Here is a 21,987-nt window from a genome sequence, read left to right as displayed (position 1 = left end):
CCATAGGAGGCGGCCTCTCCGTTTAATCGCTGCATTTAGACTAGCGCTATTTTGTAAAGGAATGAAAACGCAGAGAATCCTTTAGTGCTCTTATGCACTCTAATGCTGGTGCTTGTCAAACTAGGCGCACCTACCCAGTCCACTGGTCAATACATGTTTACCGCTTGCCTTTCTCTCAATTATGGAACCTTGACGACATGGTGGGCTGTGCACTTGGCTGCCACCCACAAGGTCTGCAGTGGGAAACCACCAGCTCTCCATGGGGGAAGATGAGGCTTTCCACTCCTATCAGTGATTTCCACTCCCATCAATCAACCCTGTTCCAAAGGGTTGCTGGGAGTGGGAATTGACTCAGTGTGTTTGGTTTTGCTTTATGTTAAGTACTGGACGAAACTTGGTGTCTTTGTTTACCCTCCCTCTTTTCTTAACCTCTTCAAACTAGCGGGAGGCGTACTAGACTCAAGTCTTCTATGATCAAGATGTTAGTGTTGAACAATCAGTTATTTTTCCTTCTCATATTTTCCTTCCTTTATGGCTTCCTAATCCCTTCTTTAGCAAGCTCCATGTATTATCCATGTTTAGTTTCCTAGCGCCTAACTGAGGGCTTGGTACAGAATTAGTTAGTGCTTAATTAATGCACTAAGTCATGAATGGTTTGTTCGGGTCAAAGGTCTGGATGCTTGTGGTAGAGGGCCAAGACTAAAGGGGAATGTATAGAAATAGTCCCAGAACCTGCCTTACACACATCATTTTTCATTCTGTGTTAAGATGATTTGAACAATCAATTGCTTATTGTAAATGTTCTCTGGAGCCCCTTCCCATTTTCAAATTCCATCATGTAATTCTTTCAGTCCCATGAAGAGTCTGAACTAGTGAACAACCACTGGCTCTAAGCTAGAATTGAACACAATAATAGCAACAACAGTGAATGATATGTCAGCTTCTCTAACAGTTGTCTAATGCTGCAGCTCTACCATAAACTCCTTGAAGACAGAGCTGTGTCTTATGTTCAACATTATTTAATAAGGCACCTTAATTTAGGGTACTTTATGGCACTAAAATAAGTGTAGTAATAAGGCACTAAAATAAGATTCGTTTCCCACTTTTGTTCTGTGTTTTTCCCCTATATTTTTTGCCCTGTTTAAGGGTCATTTGGAGTCAAGGGCTTCTTGCCTGGTCCCCCTGGATAAATGTCTGAGATGGTAGATGAGCCCAACCTTTGTTTTTGTTAAAGTTCAGATTGAAGCACTTGCTGATGATGATCAAGGATTTCAGTGTCCAATCAATATGCATCGAACATCAATGTAAAGAAGACCAAAAGCCTCATAACTGCGCCAATAGGTAACATCATGATAAATGGAGAAAAAATTTGAAGTTGTCAAGAATTTTGTCTTGCTTAGATCCACCATCAATGCTCATGAAAGCAGGCGTCAAAAGATTAATATATGTATTGTATTCGGTAAATCTGCTGCACAAGATTGTAGTACATCTGCACAAGACAGAATATTGAAGAGCAAAGATATCACTCTGAGGAGTAAGCTGCACCTGACCCAAGCCATGGCATTTTCCATGGCCTCACATGCATGGGAAAGTTGCTCACTGAATAAGGAAGGATGAAGAAGAATTGTTGTACTTGAATTTTGGAGCTGGAGAAGGATATTGAAAATATCATGGAAGGCTAAAACGACAAACCAATCAGTCTTAGAAAGATCAAGGCTAGAGCGTTCCTGAAAGACAAGGATGGCAAGGATGGCATCTTTGGCCAAGGTGTTAAGAGAGAGCGGTCCCTGGAGAAAGAAATCATGTTTGGTAAAGTGAAGGGGCAGTGAAACAGAGAAAGGCCCTGGACCAGATGAATTGGCACAGTGCTGCAGCAATAGACTCAAGCCTACGAACCGGTTTGAGGATGACACAGGACCCAACCATGTTTTGTTCTGTTGTGCTTAGGGTCACTATGGGTCTGAATTGACACTTACCAAGCCCGCCTACATCTGAAAGATCAGCTTGGAAGCGCCTATGGTTGAGTTGCTGAATATATACTTTGCAGTCTCAGGCTTTGAGCACAAAATGAATAATGGGCTATCATTAGAAATGCAAGAAATTGATGATCAGTCACTCTGGTGGTTATTTTAAGATCTTTGCCACCAACTGAACGGTTCAAAGCAAGGGCCTTGGACAGTGTAGCTTGGACTTCCCCCCGTGCTGTGTCTTAGAAAGTTACTCTGGGGCACTTTCGCATAGCAAACACTGTTCCTATCAAGACACATCTTGGAGGATTTCAGCACTCCAAAATAAGCATCTCAGCCTCTTCCCTACACGAAAATTTGCCATATTACATTTAAGGGGGAAATGGAAACACGAAGCAAACAAAAAACACCTTCCCCCTCCCCTCTTTTCCCTCCTTTCCCTTCTATGTAAGTATGCATATTTTTTTTTCTACTTTGCTCCATCCTTCATCGAAGTTCATTCTGCTCTGTTGAGGCCTTGCCCCTGATATATTTTCGTCTGTCAAATCTTCCACAGCAGATGGTCCCTTCAGGGAAGCTCAGAAAAGTGCTGGGTGTCTGGTTGTGCCTGGCCCCTCCCACTCTCCCTCTCTCCCTCCCTCCCTCCCTCCCTCTTGGGGCTTAGAGGATGACTAGTCATCCGACCCGAGTCCGTCCTCCTGGGGGTTCTCCAACCAGCAGCAGCAGGTTTGGGTTCCCTGGACTGCAGAGACAGACCCTTTGCAGTTGGGTTTAGCTGCTACCTTAGTCCGCAGCAAGCCCTAGTCCTGGGAGGTGAGTGATGTCTCTTCTGCCCAATCAGAGAGGCGAGCTCCTCTCGAGCGCCCGCCCGCTTTCCCTGCGGCCCCAATAGCCGCTCTCAAAGGCTTTGGCTGTCAAGTGGCTCGGGTGGGCTCGGTCTGGGCGAGGAGGGGCGCCGGCTGAGCGATGCGCTCCCAGGTGTTCGCCGCGGAAGTGGGAAACCTGTAGGTTACGGTCCAGCTGCGCCGCGGCCGCCGAGCAGGAGCTGGGAGCAGGTAGGAGGCAGGACTTTCCTTCTTGGCCGAGGGAAGGAAGGATGCGTATTTTCAGCTGCCTCCCTTCCCTGGCCCGCTCCTGCCCCGCCCTCGTCACCCCCAAATCTGTGGCCACTGCAGCCCGCTTGGTGGGGGGCGTCGGGAAGGACCGGCGCCGGGAGGGCGCATGGTGCGGGAAGGGAGGGTGCGCGAGGCTGGAGTCCGGGCCGCGGGGACGGGGTGCCGGGAGAGAGGAGCCCGAGCCGAGCCCGGCCGGCCGGCATCCGCTCAACTTTCCGCGGGGAGGCTGCGGCCGCCGCAGGCTGGGCTGGGTCGGAGCGGCAGGGAGGGGCCGGCGGTCAAGGGCTTCCCCTCCCCAGGGCGCCGGCACCTGCAGGCTTGCTCTCTCGCTCGCCCTCTCAGAGCGTGCTGGTAGAGATTTGGCTGGAGGGGAGGGAGGGACTTGTTTGTTGCCTGGCCCCCAGGTTAAGAACTCCTTCCAGAAAGAGGTGGGGGGTGGGCAGGGTTGAAAAAAGATTCTTGCAACTCAAAGGACGTTTTGCGATCCCTTGCATCTGTCTGGAGAAGATGTGCCCTTCTAAGCTGTCCGCCCGCTGCAGACCCGGGAAGGAAGAGAAGGCTTTGCCTGGTCTCTCCCATCCTGATGAGGTCTCCTGGGAGCCACCTTCTCACCTAGTTTGTAGAAGGTGGGTTTGGCCCCAGGCACCCTCTGGGAGTGGAATAATCCGGAGGGGATGGGCTCAAGGCCTTAGAGGGGTGGGGATGGGGGTGGGGGGCGCTCCACGTCACCCTCCCTGGGTGACCGCATCTGGGAACTAGGTGTTGGCTCAGCGCCGGTGCCTGCTGGAGTCGAATTGCCGGGAGAGCAGTAGGCAGAATTGCGGAGAAATCATAGGCTGCATGCCTCTCAGCCACTGATGACAAACTGCTTTGAAAATCCCTTGGGGAGGTGGGGTGGGGTGATGAGAAAAAGGGCGGGGGGTGTGAGGAGAGCTGCAGTCTTCCCTTACGTATGCATTCATTCCGGATCCAACATGGGCATTTGTATGTGTGCGTGTATGTGCACATCTCCAAGGTGGTGCTATATATAGCTCCTGCCTATCCAGCCTGGTTTCCCTGCTGCTGAGCAGGCTGCCTTGGCCTTGGGAAGCAATCTGGTAGCGCTGAGTGGGAGGGGCAGAAGGGAATCAAATTCACCATTGGGAGAAAAGCCAGAAGAGATGCACTCTGAAGGATGAAGCGCTGCCTGCCATACGAATGCGTGTTCCTGTCCCGCCCAAAAAGATCAAGATTTTCGAGTATTATTCTCAATACAGTCTTAGGATAAAGAGAAATGATCTTTATCCATTTCCTAGCAAAATTGTTTCATCTTGTTAACCCTACTAGCCTGAAGTATAACACACCTATCAAACAAATGCCTACCAGATCTAGGCGATTTTGTTAACCTTAAGGGAGCAAAATGGTTTGCTTATGCTTGTACTTGGGTAGTAGATTTCGGGGGATGGTAATTTAGAGATTGGGAAAGCGGTCACCTTCTTTACAGGATGCATCACCAAGTGCCTGCTAGAAGCTTTGAGGGGAGTTTTGATCCCCCACTCCCACACCCTTACAAGGTATAGCAGGGAACCTGATGTTTGATTGTGCACTGGTGTTTTTGTGTCATGTCTAGTTGCACGATACGACGTTCCTTTTAGAGATCCATGCGCATCGTGGCTTAGAGTCCACGCAGAGAGAGGGTGATCCTCATGGCACAGCAGGACCGCCCTGCAGAGTGTTCTTGACCTTTTACAGAAGCAGCTAGCCGAGTCTTCTGGTGAACATCTTTCACCCACCGGACTGCTAAGATTCAGGAGACACACCTGCTTTGCGTGTCTCTCGAAAATCCATGATTTTAACTCCAAAATTATGACAATCATAAAGTCAAGCAGTTCGAAACTACCCGCTGCTCCGAGGTGGAAAGGCCAGGCTTTCTACTCCATCAAGATTTACAGTCTCAGAAACACTCGGCTGTACTTCTGCTCCTCCCTACAGGGTTGCTATGTGTCGGGGTAGACTCCTTGTAGGGAGTATTTGTTTGTTCTGGGTTTTTTTGTTTGTTTTAAAGATTGTAACAACCTATCCATTTAACGTGTGCATTTATATTGTACGGCAGATTTCCCTTAAATAGAATACTTTACAGCTTTCCACTATTTTTCGTCCTGGTAGATATGAATGCCATTAAGAATATGGGTCAATTTTATTCAGCTCTACTTTTACACCAAGTGTGATAGTCCAGCCGTTATGCCCTCAGCCACTAAATGGAAAGGTGGTTGTCCGGCCCTCCAGCTGTTCTCTAGGAGATGTCTCCCTGTTTCCCTGAAAACCTACAGTCTTGCAAACCCTTTGGGCAGTTCTACTCTGTCCTATCTGCTTGCTATCAATTGGAATCAACTCCATAGCAGTGGGTTTGGGGTTAGTCTTACATATAAACAAGTATAAGATTCGATTCTGAATTCTTAGGGTACAGTCCAAACTTGACTCATCTTTCCGGAAAACAGTGATTTAATTTACCAGGTGCACCATTACAGGCTGGGGGAGCTGGCTGTTCATTTTGATGCTGCGGTTCCTGATTATGTGATCTGAGTCCATTTATTTAAGCCTTTGAAATCTCAAGTTTTTTCGTTTAAAAAGGAAAGACAGCGAAAGCACTGACCTTCCAGGCTTGTGAGGATTTAATAAGAAAATATACTGCACAGTTACCAGCAAGGTATGGGTGCATAGTGAATCCTGAGTAAATATGGCTCATTCATCGGATTCGTTATACTGCTACACCAGTATGGAGAGGGCAGGGGTAGAATTGACTGGAGGGCAGCTAACTTAGTTCTTGATTATTTATCAACTTCATGCGTCTAATAAATGCAGTTTACTTACTAAAGGTTTCCCAATGACTCCAAAGCAGAACGATATTTCCTCTCTGATATCTGTGGTAAGCTGTCATTTGGAAATCTGATCACATTCAATACTCTTTTGTTGTTCAACCCTTATGTGTCTGTCTGATTAATGTTCTAATTAGACAGAAGTACTTTGCAGAAAAATATCTTGACCTACATATTGTACACACCACTATGCTGAGCAAAGGTCTAAATATGCTTTAAAGTACTTATTGGGAAAATATCATATTAAAGTTTTGTTTGGAGGAAGATGTCAATGACTTGGTGATCATCAGCTTACTGACGGACAGTTATGCGTTGGAAACTACATTGGAACTCTTCTTTTAGCTCCACATCTTCTCAACACGTGGGGCTGACAGCACGAGATGTTTCTATAGTCTTTCAGTTATTATTGAGTCATGACTAGACTCTGTACAGGTTATACCTTAGACTCTTGTTTCTTGTACCCCTTGAGAACAATACAGACCGAGTTGATAGGTGATGTTGTCAGTTTTTGACTCAAAGTGACTACAGATGACAGAAGTAGAAGTGACCCCATGCGGTTGTCTGGGGAGCAAGCTGTATAGAAGCAAACCACCAGGTCTTGCTCCTGAGGGGCCACTATTGGGCTGGAAGAGCTGACCTTTTTTTTAATTGGAAACAGCTGATCTTTTGATTAGTGCCGTTATGGCTCCTTAGTTCAAAGATAGAGCATTACTATTTCTCTCCACACAATATTAGGGTAAGTGGAAAAGTATTGCTACTGGGGTTTCAGTTCATAAATGCAGGCGTTAATTTCAAACACGACCTGTTTAAAGATGTCTCTGCTCTAAGAGGAGTGTTGCAGTACTACTGTGAGGGAAGTTCAATGAGTTTGCAAAAATATTCCAATTCCATGTTTACCAAAACCTTTCGAAGCTCCCTCCCTCATCTATTTGGCAGAGGCTCATTGGGCTGCCTTATATTTAGAAAATAATTAGTCGATGCAAGACAGTAGCTTCCGTGGAAATCTGCATTGAACACTAGTGATTAAAGATGATCTGAGTTATAGGATGCCATCAAGGGCACCATACACGAATAACACAAAAGTTTCTTTAAAAGATGGGAAAGAAAGAAAAGATCAAAATAAATATCGAATATATGCCGACACTTGTTGAATGCCGAGTAACTAAAGTAAATTGAAGGCATGATCAAGTAAAAGAGCTAAGCAGAAGATTGCCAAGGGCGGCTTGAGGAGACAAAGTAAAGTACTACAATGAAATGTGCCAAGAGTTGAAGTTAGAGAACCAAAAAGAGAGATTATGTTTGGCATTTTCTGGATGAAAGAACTGAAGAAAAAGTTCAAGCTCAGAGTCAAAATCCTGAAGGTGTCTATAGGCAACATAGGAAATGATGTAGAAACCATCCAATGAGAATGGAGGAAATGTGCACTCAAAATACCCAAAACAATTGCTCAGCGTTCAATCATTTCAGGAGCTATCAGGTGAACTGATGGTGCTCAAGGAAGTGGTTCAAGCATTGAAAGCATTTGCAAAAAATAGGGCTCCAGGAATTGATGGGCTGGAGATGCTTCAGCAAATGGATGCTGTGCTGGAAGCACTCACTTGCCTTTGTCCAGAAACTTGGAAGGCAGATATCTAGCTATTCAACTGGAAGAGATCCACATTTGTGCCTATTTCAAAGAAAGTTCATCCAATGGTGTTGCTAGGTGCTGTTGGGTCGGCTCAGACCCATAGTGACCATGTGCACAACAGAAAAAACACTGCACACTCCCGTTCCATCCTCACAATTATTCCTAAATCCTGACACACAGCGTTCCTGATTTTAAATCGGGTGGTAGATTCCTGTGTTCTGTGTGCACAACTGTCTCTTGATCCATGTACACGATCGAAATGAGCACAGCGAAGTGTTCTGGGATACCCATTCCTCTTAAGACTATCCGTAGTCTGCTATGATTCCCACAGTGGAATGTCTTTGTGTAGTCAGTGAAACACAAGTAAACATCTTTCTAGTATTCTCTGCTTTAGCCAAAAATCCATCTGATGTCAGCAATGGTATCCCTTGTCCCACATCCTCTTCTGAACCTGGCCTGAACTTCTGGCTGCTCCCTGGCAATGTGCTGCTGGAAACATTGTTGGATGATCTTCAGCAAAATTTTACTTGTGTGTGATAGCAATGATATCGTTGGAGCATTCTGCTGGGCCACTTTTCTTTGAAATGGGGACAGATATGAATCTCTTCCAGTCAGTTGGCTAAGTAGCTGTCTTCCAAATGTGTTGGTATGGATGCTTCCAGCCCTTCCTCAGCATGCTGAAACATTTCGCTGGGTATTCCACCAGTTTCTGGAGGCCTGGTTTTGCCTAATACATTCACTGCAGTTTGGACTTCTTCCTTCAGCACCAATGGTTCTTGCTCATTTGCTACCTCCTGAAATGGTGGACTGTCAACTAGTTCTTTCTGGTACAGGGACTCTGTATTCTTTATATATTCTCTTGAGGCTTCCTGCATTATTCAATATTTCACCTATAGAATCCTTCAAAAGTTCAACTTGAGGCTTGAATTATTTCTCAAGTTCTTCCAGTTTTGGGCATGCTGAACATGTTCTTCCCTTTTGGTTTCTAAATCTAGGTTTTTGCACATTTTGTCATACTCTTTGGCTTAGTCTTCTCAAACTACCCTTTGAAATCTTCTATTCAGCTCCTTCGTTTAACCCTTTTACCCCATTTGTTTTAGCTACTCTGATAAAGAGCAAGTTTCAGAATATTTTCTGACATTCACTTGCATCTTTTCTTTCTTTTCCATCTTTTGAATGACCATTTGGTTTGTTTAGGAATTATGATCTTGATGTCCTCCCCCAGTTCATTGGGTCTTCTGGCATTTGTGTCCCATGAGTCAAAGCTGTTCTTGAAATTCAGGTGGAATAGACTCCAGGTTGCATTTTGGCTCCTGTGGACTTGTTTTAATTTTCTCCAACTGTATCCTGAACTCACATATGAACAGCTGATGTTCTGTTCCGCAAACAGCCTCTGGTCTGGATGTACCTGCTGATAGCGTTTTTCCATCCCACAGATGTAGTCAGTTTGATTTCCGTGTATCACGTCTGGGGAAGTCCACTTGTAAGTTACCTTTTGTGCTTTTTGAAAATATATATATTTGCTATGAACAAGGAATTGGTTTTGTAAAGTTCTACCATGTGATCTCCAGTTTCATTGCTGCCACCAAGTCCATATTTTCCTATAACTGTTCCTTCCTCTTTGTTTCCAACTTTTGCCTTCCAGTCACCAATAACTATCAATGCATCTTGATCGCATATTTGATGAACTCTTTTTTGAGAACTCTTCGATTTCTTCAACACTAGCTTTTGTGCATAGATTTGAAAAATAGTTTTATTTATTGGATTTCCTTGAAGATAGATATAATCCAATCACAGTTAACATGGTACTTCATGATGGATTTAGCAAGATCCTTTCTGACCACGAATGCCACACTATTCATCTTGATGGCGTTATTCCCAGCATGGTAAATCATATGATTTTCTGATTCAAATTACCCAAATACCAGTGCATTTCAGCTTACTGATACCTAGGATATCCATCTTCATGGGTTCCATTCATTTTTGACCACTTCTAATTTTCCTGAATTCATACTTCGCACATCGAAAGTTCTGATAACTAGCAGACGTTTGTAGCTATTCCTCATTACCTTGAATCATGCCCATCAGCAAATCAAGATCCATCCGGCTCCTTTCCCACAGGCTTTACACAACTCATGTCACAATGCTCCACTTGCCTCCAAGAAATTAGCTCCTCTTCAGTCATATTTTGAGTGCCCCAGATCTGAGGGACCCGTCTTTAGGCAGTATCTTGGACAATGTTTGGATTTTCAGTGTTGGACAGTGTTTTGAAGCTGTGCATACAGTTTTCAGTGACGTCTTCCTCTGAAGTAGGGAGATGAGTCCTTCATTGTTGCTTCTTCCTCTGTCAGCGCTACTGAAACCCATTCACTTTGGTGACTGATGGCATTTGAAATCCCAGTGATGTGGCTTCCAGCCTCACAGCAATACACATGTGACCACCTTACAACCAACTGACAGACAGGTGGTGGGTCGAATCATAAAATTCTATTTTAATTAATGAAATATCATATCTCTCCTCAGCTTTTCTCAACCTCCACGTGTTCACTATTTATCCAGCCACTAAATTTGTCCTTGTTCTTTTCCATTGTGGTTTGTATCTTAATCTGTTTATCCAAGTACCAGCTTCATCTATCATAATTTATAAAATATTCCAGTCAACAAATAACACTGGTTTAATCTAAAAAGGAAAAAATGACCTAAATGATCTTATTCTAAAAAGACAAAATAAATGAGAGCCATCCATTCCGTTACAATGCATAGATTCCACACCATATTATAAAATGTATTTTCAATGTTCATTATGGCTTCTACTCTGCTTTGTAATTGTTACCATGCAGTATATCAAATTTTAGTTGGAATTAGTCTTAAATCTGTTCCTGTCTTAAAACACACTCACTTTAGAGCAAGCAAACGGGTTTAAATCAAGCAATGATACTGAATTATTGTTTGAACTTGGAAATGTAGCAGGACAGGCTGAGGCACTGACTCCTTGTGGCTGTAGGAATGAACTGCTGTGTAAAAACCTTCATTTAATGTGTACTTGTTTAATTTTACATTCCAATAGTGTGTGTGTGTGTGTGTGTGTGTGTGAGAGAGAGAGAGAGAGAGAGAGAGAGAGAGAGAGAGAGAGAGAGAGAGAGAGAGAGAGAGAGAGAGAGAAAGAGAGAGAGAGAATGAAGCATTAGAGAAAAATTGAAAAGTGACACCAGAGAGTTCTTCTCTCACTCTTCCCATTTTACTTAAATGTTGTTATTTGCTGTGTAGTTGATTTTAGCCTTCTTGCAACACATGCGACAGTGTGAAACTACCTGATGGAAGTTTCCCAGCTATCATCTTTATGGGAACGAGGAGGGCTAGGTCTTTATCCCATTGAACTGCTGTGTGGGTTCAAGCCTCCAGTCTTCCAGTTTGCAGCCAAACAAAGCCAAAGCAGCTCGCACAAACAAGACTCCTTTCTATAAATATGCATAAAACAGAAGAAGAAATTCAGAACAAAGTTACTGCCATTGAGTCAATTCCAACTCACAGTGACTGACTCTCTAGGTTAGACCAGAACTGCCCCTGTGGGTTTCTGAGAATGTAACTCTAATGCGAGTAGAAAGCTTCATCTCTCTCCCACTGAGCAGCTGGTAGTTTTGAATGATTGAGCCTGTGGTTAGCAATCCAACGCCTGCATAAATATACACAGCTTTTTCCGAGTTGCAGATTTGAAATTCTATATTGCCTCTTCATTTTTGTACCCAGTGTCCTCCCTCCTTTAGCATCATACCTAGTACATTCATCCCTTGTGTTTAATATTTTTCTGAATCATTTTTTTATGATTGTCAAATACTCTATGGAGAGAGCTCTTAGATGATTCCAGATTTTTATAGTTATGGCAATTAACATAAAATAACTGATTTCTGACTTTCTGATCATTTGCTTAAATAATATCCTAGGAATTTAGATGTCAAAATAAATATTTCTAACCCCCTAACACCTCTGCACTCCCAAAGAAAGTGTATATACAAATTTGAACACTAGCAGCACGTATCAATTTGCCAATACTCTCATTACCACTTGGCATTGGGATTGTAAACATTATTACCATTTTGATAGCATAAATTGTTTATCTATTTTTTCTTTTTAGTTTTTTATAATTTTAATTTTGGATCGGCTGTGGAAATGCTTTTCACTTTATTAACTATTTGTATTTCTAGATAGTGAGTTTCCATTGAAATGTTGTCTGTCAGGAAGTTCATATTTTTTTATACATGGAAAGACACCGTTTGTGTCCTATGAAATGTCTTTTGTCTTCTTTTTCACCTTTTTATAGTTGGCAGACAGAAATTTATTATTAATATTGATCTAGCCTTTCAACCTATTTGTTGCAATGTCTGCCATTTCTTTTGTGCTCAGAAAACTTTCTGGCACCTGACAAAGGGTTGAGTGTAAAACATGAGTGCAATTGCTGGGCTCTGTTTCTTCTTTGAAGTGGGATTTGGCTTAAGTATGTCATGTATAAATCCCAGTGTGAAATGGATCCTGAAGACACATAAAGTGTGCTCTAAGTCTATTAAGATCCCATTATTATTTATGTGGCTCTCTCATGAAGTGACTAGTACTTTAATTCTTTCTGAGTTGCTAGTGTCCATTTCAGAAGTGCCAGGGGGTAAAATATACTATGGAAGATATTAATGACCAGGTTACTCAGCCAGAGCGGGGCACATTGTTTGCACAATTATCTGAATGACTCAGGCACTAAATCTGCTTTGGCTAGGATTGTCCAGATGGTCTTTAATTCACTGGATAATTGCTCACCCCGTGCATGGTTCTGATGATGTAGACCTGAGCCGTGTCATCCGCTTTGTCGACACTGGCTACTAGTTGCTAAATGCTTAGAGTTGGCCACACTGGTTTCTTTCTGAAAGGCAGGGTCGCTTGGTTCTTAAGAGCACAGGCTTTGAAGGTATGGAGAGCTTTAAATGAAATCCAGCTTGGTCAGTTACTACTTAGATGACTTTGAACAAATTAGTTATTCTTTCGAAAACGTTGCTTCCTCTGCAGGATATGAGAATGAAGCGATCTGACCCTTCCTTGCCTTGCAGCCCTGTTCCTCTCAAGCCTAGTTCCAAACTACAATGAGTTATGCTTCTAAAATCAATTTTATGATATGTCTTTACTGCTGTAAACATTTTCATGGAGCACTTTTCTCACTTTTTAAAACAAGAAAACCCAATTCCTTTGGATTACCGTTAATGTTCTTTATTAACAATAACTTTTTCATGTGCTTTAAGTGAAAATTGAATTGAGCAAATTGATTTCCCTTTCAACAATTCATGCACTTTTTGTTTTGTGACATTAATTACCACCCCCTTAATGTAACAGCACTTTCCCCACTTCCTTTCTGTGTTCACTGCTTGTGTGCATTCTTTCCTACCTATCGCTGCTCCGGAGCTTGACCCCTGGGCAAATGCTGCCCTTTGGATCTCCCCTGGTTGCTCGCTCTAAGGAGTGCATGCCTCCCTGCTATCATCTCACCCTATTGTTGGCTGACAGTCCAGCTATGGAGAAAAGTTCAGTTCTGGGGCTGAAGAGTGATTAACGGCCATAGTCTCAAGGCTTTCAGCAATGTCTTTCAGACCAGTGAGCACCGTCTTTTTATGATTTTGTGTTGTGCTCGACAGTGTCCTCCCACTCATTTAAGACCCTCCATCATGATCCCTCTTGGTACAGTCAGCAGTGGTAAGTGGGCTCCATTCAGTTCTGGTATCCGGATCATGGAACTGAGGTCCCAGCGGTCCCCTAGTCCTTCAGACTAATTGTTTCCATAAGCCCTTGATTTCCTTCACTTTGCTTCGACAAGGAGACCAATAGCTGCATCTCAGGTGCTCACTAACAGGCCAATAGTTGCATCCCAGGTGGCCACTAACAAGCTTTCAGCACTAGTTGTTACTCACTAAAGTAGGGTGTAGACCAACATCTTTAGAGACTATATAATACTAATTACCTCGACATCAGTGACCCAGTTCCTCAAAAGATTTGGTGATGGCTAAGAAGTTTACATACTTCTGCTCCCTATTTGCACTATTATATACATGGATATATCTGCGGTTCGTTCAAATATGCATGCAGCAGTGTATCTACTAAACCTACATATGGTTGTGAGTTTATTCTCTCTCATTTACTTACACCTGTTCATTTTATTTGTCTGCCTATACATCTACTTATCCATGATGATGGTTGTTATTATTTACAGTGCAAAATTGTGTATGTACTAGTATTAACTCTTTTGTCTGTGTCTCTGTAAACGTTTCCCCATCTTCCTTTTCTTTGATGATATTGTAATGATCACTCTCTTCTTGCATATCTCTTTAATCAAGATGTATCCATAGGGTTGGTGTGCGTTTGAATTGACTAAATGGCACTGGGTTTTATTATCTAGTTAGGGAGCCCCACTGGCACTGGGATACTCTTTGGGTTGCTAACCTCAAATTGGTGGTTTAAATCTACCAGTAGCTCTACGTTAGAAAGATGAAATTCAGTCTCAGAAACCCCCAGTACAGGGTCACGATGAGTCAGAATCAACTTGATAGCAGTGGACTTAATTTTATTATCTAGTTAGCGATTCCCTTTTCTTTTCTTTCCATTCCTGACAACCATAAAAAATGCCTTATTTTTCTTCTGTGTGTAAACTTTTCCTTGACTTTTTAAAGTTGTGGGTTCTTAAAAAAATGTAATTGACGTATTTTGTGCAGAAGTTCCTTCAACTTCTAATTGGTTCATTTTTTACTTAATTTGCTTTCATATTACTCTAATCTTCCATACTGCCAATGTCACAGAACTGTTTATATTTCCTCAAATGCCTCATGTTTTACCTTTGTCCTCCTCTTGCTCTGCCCTATTCTCTATATGAACTCTCTCCTGCCTGCTCTCTAACTGCCCTGACTAACCCCTTTAAGACTCAAGTCAGCTGCCTTCTTTTCTAGGAGGACTACCCTGAAGCTCCATGCTGAGATTAGAGAGCAGTAGTGCTTGCATAACAATCTCTAGACACCTAGACTATTTATATACTCACCATGCAGCATTAGAACTGATTGTTTAATTCTCTTGTTGCTAGTTGCTGTTGAGTCAACTCTGATTCATAATGACCCCACTCAAGTACTCCCTCAATGCAAGAACACTCTGTTCTATTAAATTGGCATTCCTTGATGCTCACCTTCCTACAAGATTGCTGAAGACAATGTGTGCATAAGAAGAGGTGGTGAAGAAAGCTGATGGTACCCAGGTAACAAAAGATATAGTGTCTGGGGTCTTAAAGGCTTGAAGGTAAACAGGCAGCCATCTAGCTCAGAAGCAACAAAGCCCACATAAAAGAAGCACACCATAATAGGTTAAAAAAAAAAAAAAAAGAAGCACACCAGCCTGTGTGATCATGAGCTGTTGAAGTGATCAGGTATCAGGCATCAAAGAACAAAAAATCATATAATTGTGAATGAGGGGGAGTGTGGAGTGGGGACCCAAAGCCCATCTGTAGGCAACTGGACATCCCCTTATGGAAGGGTTGTGGGGAGGAGATGAGCCAGTCAGGGTGTAGTGTAGCAGTGATGAAATATACAATTTTTCTCTAGTTATTAATTGCTGCCTCACCCCCACTATCATGATTCCAATTCTACCTTACAAATCTGGCTAGAGTAGACAGAGCATGTACACTGGTACAGAAAGGAACTGGAAAAAGGAAATCCAGGACAGATGATCCCTTCAGGACCAGTGCTGAGAATGGAAATTCCAGAGTTTGGAGGGAAGCTGGCATAAAAAGGGGGAACCGATTACAAGGATCTGCATATAACCTCCTCCCTGAGGGATGGACAGCAGAAAAGTGGGGGAAGGGAGACGTCGGACAGGGAAAGACATGACAAAATAAAAATAATTTATAAATCATCAAGGGTTCCTGAGGGAGGAGGTGTGGGGAGGGAGGGGGGAATTGTGGATTTGATACCAGGGGCTCAAGTAGAAAGCGAATGTTTTCAGAATGATGAGGGCAACAAATGTACAAATGTGCTTGACACACAATGGATGTATGGATTGTGATAAGAATTGTATGAGCCTCCAATAAAATGATTTAAAAAAAGAACACAAGGAAACATTGCCTAGACCTTCACTATCTTCCTGATTCTTGATATGTTCAAGTCCATCCTTGCAGTCATTGTGTATTTTGAGTGCCTTCTAATAGGCGACTCATCTTCCTGTGCAGTCTTACACAAAACTGTGTTGGGACGTAGAAGGTTTGTATCGACTAATTTTCAGAAGTAGATCTCAAGCCTTTCTTCATGGTTTCCCTTATTCTGGAAGCTCTCGTGAACATGCCCCTCCTGGGCAGCATGGCTGGTACTTGACATGCTGAAAGTAGGGAGCAGGGAGAAGTTTTTAGCATCACAGAAACAATCAAGACACCACAGTACAACAAACTGATAGACAAGTGGAAGATAAGTCTTCAGATGGATCAGAGTATGTCTTCCAACTTGCCTAGTCTTTAAATTTGTCTCAACTCTGATGGCTTTTTGCTTTTCTACATGAATTTAGACATCGTGTTTAGGATGCGGCTATATTAGAATTTTGACTAGGATTGTGTCATGCAGATCAACTTGAGAATGATTGAAATTAAAAAAAAGGAATCTTTAATCATGATCATGGCCTATACACCACTGTATGAACACTTTTAGAATATCCGTAAATGATATCCAAAGATGTCAACTGACTTGAACATTTTTTGTAGATTTATTACCAGATAAGTTTGTTTTTATTCTTTTTAAGGTGTCTAATATCTAAATCTTAATTTTTAATCTTTTGCTTCTCTCATTGCCATTGAGTTGATGCCAATTCATAGTGACCCTATGCGGTAAAATTACACCTGTGTGTTTCTGAGCTTGTATCTCTTTATAGGAACAGAAAGCCCCATCTTTGTTTCTGGTATATTGAAATATAATGTATTTTTAATGTTGACATTCTTATGTTATATTATACAGAAGGGGCCCTGGTGGTGCAAATGAGTAAGAATCATTGGACTATGAAGGTGGGAGTTCAAACTCCCCAACTGCTCCAAGGGACAAAGATGAGGTGATCTGCTCCCATAAATATTTACGCTCTCGGTTACCCTACTTAGAGATCACTAGAAGTTGAAATTGACTGCACGGTCATGGGTGGTGGGTTATATCATACAAAGTAGCCATTTACAAACATACTTCTTAATACTACAATTTCTTTGTTAATTATGTTTATTTTCTAATTACTCAAAACTATTCTCTTATGATGAGTTTATTTTTTCTGTTCCATTATATATAATTTAAAAAATTGCTCAGTTGGACTGGCTAGGATCTCAAGAGTAATGTTTTATAAGATAAACCACACTAAAACCATGCTGTCAAGTACAGGCAAACATAATGCCCCATAGACGAGAGTAGAACTGTCTCCATAGGGTTTCCAAGGCTGAAAATCGATAAGGGCATCAACTGCCACATACTTCTTGGGAGGGACTGAGGTGCTCCAACAGAGATCTTCCTCTTGACAATGATCACTGAAAACACTGGGTCACCAGGTTCCTGCTGCGTAGAAGTGGTGATAATTAATGTCCTCGTCTCACTTCTAATTTCAAAAGAAAATTTATTAACCTTTTACCTTTATGTATGATGTTCACATTATCTTTTTAAATCGAAAAGCTGCAATAGATTAAAGAAATTCTCTTTTGATATTAGTTTGCTTTTTATTTTTAAATGTTAATGTTTTTAATTTTTTGAGATGACCATAAACTTTCTTTTAAATATTAAGTTAATGTGATGAATTACATCAACTAATATTCAAGTGTTAAGTCAGACTTGAATTTCTGGAATAAATTGAATTTGACCACGATGTATCATTACTTACTATCTAAATAGGTACATTAGTATATGGCTTAGTAAGCTTTTATCTTTTTCATTTTTTAGATCGTTTCATTGGGGGCTTTTACAGCTCTTATCCCAATCCACACATCCATCCATTCTTGTGTCCAGCACATTTGTAATGTGCTGCCATCACCATTTTCAAGACATTTTCATTCTACTTGAGCCCTTGATATCAGCTCCTCAAATTACCAACCCTCCCTCCCTCATGAATACTTGATAATTGATACATTTTTTCCCATGTCTTACACTAACCGTCGTTCCTCTTCACCCACTTTTTTGTTGGCTATCCCCCTAGACGGAGTTATCTGTAGGTCATTGTGATAGGTTCCCCCTTTCTCCCCACATCTTCCCCTTGTCCTCCCGGTATCCCTATTCTCATTATTGGTCCTGAGGGGCCTATCTTTCCTGGATTCCCTGTGTTGCTAGCTCTTATCTGTAGCAGTGTACATGCTCTTGTCTAGTCAGATTTGTAAGGTAGAATTGAGGGCATGATAATGGGGAGGGCGTGAGAAGAGGAAGCATTAAAGAACTAGAGGAGAGTTGTATGTTTCATCTGTGCTATACTGCACCCTGAATGGCTCATCTCTTCCTTGTGACCCTTTTGTAAGGGGATGTCCAGTTGTCTACATATGGACTTTGGGTCTCCACTCCGTGCCCCACCCTCCCAATTCACATAGATATGATTTTTTTTGTTCTGGGTCTTTGATGCCTGATACCTACACCCATTGACAACTTGTGATTATACAGGATGGTGTGCTTCTTCCATGTGGGCTTTGTTGCTTCTCAGCTAGATGGCTGCTTGCTTATCTTTAAGCCTTTAAGACCCTAGACTCTATATCTTTTGATAGCTGGGTACTATCAGCTTTCTTCACCACATTTACTCATGGATCCATTTGTCTTCAGCAATTGTGTTGGGAAGGTGAGCATCACAGATTAATGGATTCTTAGAACAGCCAGCGTTCTTGCTTTGATGGAGTACTTGAGTCAAGGCCTGATGTCCATCTGCTACCTTAATACTTAACATATAAATATAAGTACATAGATCTATTTCCCTATAATTATATATAAAGATATATATATATATATACTTGCATTTAGACCTCTATAAATGTCCTTTGCCTCCTAGTTCTTTCCTCTATTTCCTTTTAATTTCCTCCTCTCCCACTATCATGTTTGACCTTCATTCCAATTGCAGTAATTTCTCTCGGTTACATTGCCCTTGATCAAGCCCCACCAGGCATCCTACGCCCTCCTCCCCATCAATTTTAGATCACTTATTGTTTCCTTGTCCCTGGGTTAGTTGACAATCCCCTTCCTTTCTCCTGCCTCCCACTCTCCTGTGTCCCCCAGAGCTATCAGTCCCATTGTTTTCTCCTCTGAATTGTTTATCCCGCCTATTTAGCTAGATTTTGTCAGAGTTTGGTATCAAGGTTTTGCTAATGAACTCCTAAAATAAGTTTCATGTAATATTTAGTTTTCTTATTTGGGTTGGAGTATATGGATATTCCATGTTATTTATGTAAAACAATTTTTAGAAACCACTGTGAAGCCCTAAAATTTTATTCATGCTTGTTATTGGTTGATACAGTATAGGCATATTAATTTTTTTTCAAAAAAATAAACTTTATTGTGCTACTTTTCAAGACCAAATATTGTGGGGAAAAAGTAAACTAAATCTGTTTTTATATTATTTCTTATTATAAAATAGAGCTGATCTTCACTTATTTTTAGATTCCATATTTTGAGTTGCCCTACTCACTAAAATTTATTTCTAACCCTGAAATCAATACTTATAATGTTATCATTTCATTCACAAACAGGCATGCACAGAGAAATGTAAAAGTTGAATCACCCAACAAACACATTCACAGCTGAGGTTGAGTAACTCTAATTTTTCAACTCTGATACTATAAATAAGTATCCTATTAATATTCTATTTAGTGCTATATTTTTCATATTTTATACTTTTTGTTGGTGATATCTTTGTTTAAAATGGCACCCAAATATAGAGTTATAGTGCCACCTAATAAGATTATGGAGAAAATATATGAGACAAGTTTAATTTAGGCATAAATTACAGCACTACTGGGCTTTAAATTCAATGCAATTAGACAAAGGAAGGAAAACTTTTCCAGCCTGTACAGGAGAACATAGAGTGCTAAATTAATATCGACAGTATACCGTTAGGTTATAGAAATGATTAAAGAGTAGCTATATTTGTGTGTTCATGAGGTGACAATCAGAATGTATAGTATTGTGAGGCTAAAAGTCAAATAACTTATTATCATATCAACCAAAGTCATCGAAATAGTGCACTCTTTTCAGATAGTGTTTTATTGTAAACTATACTATAGGTAATTACTTCTTTGTAAGAAATAAATGCTCAGTAAAGGTTCTTTAAACTGGAACACACATATAACAAGGTTAGGTATTAGTTAGTTGACTGATGTGTTGTGACTAAAAGTTCACAGCTTCTTAAACCTCTTTCGTGTTAGGAACACTGGTCATAGTGACTTTAAAACATACAATGGCTGTAAGTAATAAGAACCTACCATATAGACTTTGAAAACTGTATTACGTTTAAAAATATTTAGTAAATGTGGACTCCTGCTACTTTAGTTTACTAGTACTGTCATACCAAATATACCACAAGTGTGTGGCTTTAATGAGCAGAACATTGTTCACTCAGCTTGGGCAGTTAGAAGTCTGAATCTGGGTGACCCCTTTAGGGGAAGGATTTCCTGCTCTCTTTGTTGGCTCTGGGGGAAGTTTCTTGTCTCCTTTCAGCGTCTGTAGGGTTGGCATCCCTTGGCGCGCCCCATGTGTCTTGATATCAGTCTCATCCTGTGTCTAGGCAGTCCCTAGCACAAGCATCCTGGGCCAAGGCCCGCTCCACTCCTTTCACAATGATAGTGGGCTCCTCTACTGCCAACCCAGTGAAAGTTGACATATTTGGGGAGGGGGAGAAAGGGGTCACAATCAATCCATAGAACTTGCTTTAAATCCACCCACAAAGGTAACTGCTGTCAACACTTGGTAAATATTGTTTTTCACATTTTTATATACATAAGGAAATTTTTAAAAAACAAAACTCACTTCTGATGACTATTCTGACTCATCACAACTGTACAGACAAGAACAGAACTGCCTGTGAGGATTTTTAAGGCTGTCAATCTCGATGGAAGCAGAATGCCTCATCTTTATACCATGCACAAGTTCTGCCACTGGTTTTCATTTTCCCCCTCACTGAATATGTCTTGGCCAGCTTTTACGTTTTACTCATTGTAGTGTTACTACATTTTATTTGCAATTTGTATAGTACCCCGTTGCCTGAAGCATAATGTATTGATGTCCCATTATTGTTTCTAAAGTTTTTAAATAACAAATGCCACCATGAACATAACTTTTAAAGGCACTATTGCACATTTTCAGATTACTTCTCTAAGATATATTTACAGAATAGAACACAAAAAGGCACATCATTTATAGGTTGTAGGTATTTACATTTTGCCCCTCAAAAAGGTTGTAGGACTTAGAATGCTAGCAAAATGGATACAAATGTTTACTTTTGCATACATCCCTTCTGAGTATTATCAATCTTTTGAATACATTTAGAGGATTTCATGTTTCCAGATGACACCGAGAAGCTAATTAATAAACAAAACATAATTGTGCTCTTAATGATATTATGAAGTGTAAAATTCAGTTATTTCCCTAGAGGTTAAGTTTTAAATTTTAAATATAAAATAGTCTAATTATTAATAGAATTAGAAGGCATTTAAGTTTAAATGGCTCCTAAATTGGTTTTATAAAGTTCAAATGCTAAAATTCTTGTGTTTCATAGCTTGCTATTCTAGTATCATATTCGTTCAATAGACTATGCGTCTGTGGTTTGTCATGCAGGTAGTTAGACTATTAGATTTTCAACTGCCATTGATTGAAATCTGTATCTTAAACCTACTAGATATGTGATCGAGGACCTTACTCTATCTTCTTAGTCTGAGGGACCTCATTTGTAGAATGGGGAAAGTAGACACGAAAGTCGGTTGTTTTTGCCATGTTAGCTGCGTCAATTTCAGGTTGGACTGATGTGGTTTGGCTGCTTATGTAGGCACATGCTCCCTCTTTCTCCTTTGACCATGTGTGGTCCTTCCAGACCTGCGCGTCCTTCAAGTGGAACACTTTCCAGACACAAGAAAGGACTTGCCTTCCCTCAAATACTCTGTAGAGTTGTCCATTCTGCTGGAAATTAAATGAAGTAATGTGAATAAACAATATTTATTTTTTCATCTTTTATTATCCGTTGTGTTTGGAAACAAAGACGTGAGAGAAAGAAGAGGAAGAGGTAAAGAAGGCTTTGTATTGGGGCCTAGAAACGTCACAAAGAACAAACCTGACTTGTTTCCTCACACGCTTCAAGAGATTTCTAAGCTACTGAGGGAAATAGATTAATAAATTGGCAAACCAAACTTGTGTGATGGATGCATTGACAAGAGATAGTCT

General features: G+C 41.1%; 1 protein-coding gene across 3 annotated transcripts in view; it reads left to right on the top strand.

Annotated features, from left to right (window-relative positions):
* The first annotated feature begins 2,684 nt into the window (after positions 1-2,684).
* Positions 2,685-21,987, top strand: part of CNTN1 (contactin 1) — a 392,308-nt gene continuing 373,005 nt past the window's right edge. For 2 of the 3 annotated variants that reach the window (XM_075551884.1, XM_075551882.1), the window contains exon 1: positions 2,871-3,022. The gene's annotated coding sequence lies outside the window, so the exon portion shown is untranslated. Of the gene's footprint in view, positions 2,781-2,870; positions 3,023-21,987 lie in introns of those variants that run through there. The other variant, XM_075551883.1, reaches the window with a different exon arrangement.

The sequence above is a fragment of the Tenrec ecaudatus genome, chromosome 6 (assembly GCF_050624435.1).
Source record: "Tenrec ecaudatus isolate mTenEca1 chromosome 6, mTenEca1.hap1, whole genome shotgun sequence".
Classification (NCBI taxonomy): domain Eukaryota; kingdom Metazoa; phylum Chordata; class Mammalia; order Afrosoricida; family Tenrecidae; genus Tenrec; species Tenrec ecaudatus.
The sequence above is the reverse complement of the archived record's forward strand: the minus strand, read 5'-3'. Positions and strand labels throughout refer to the sequence as shown.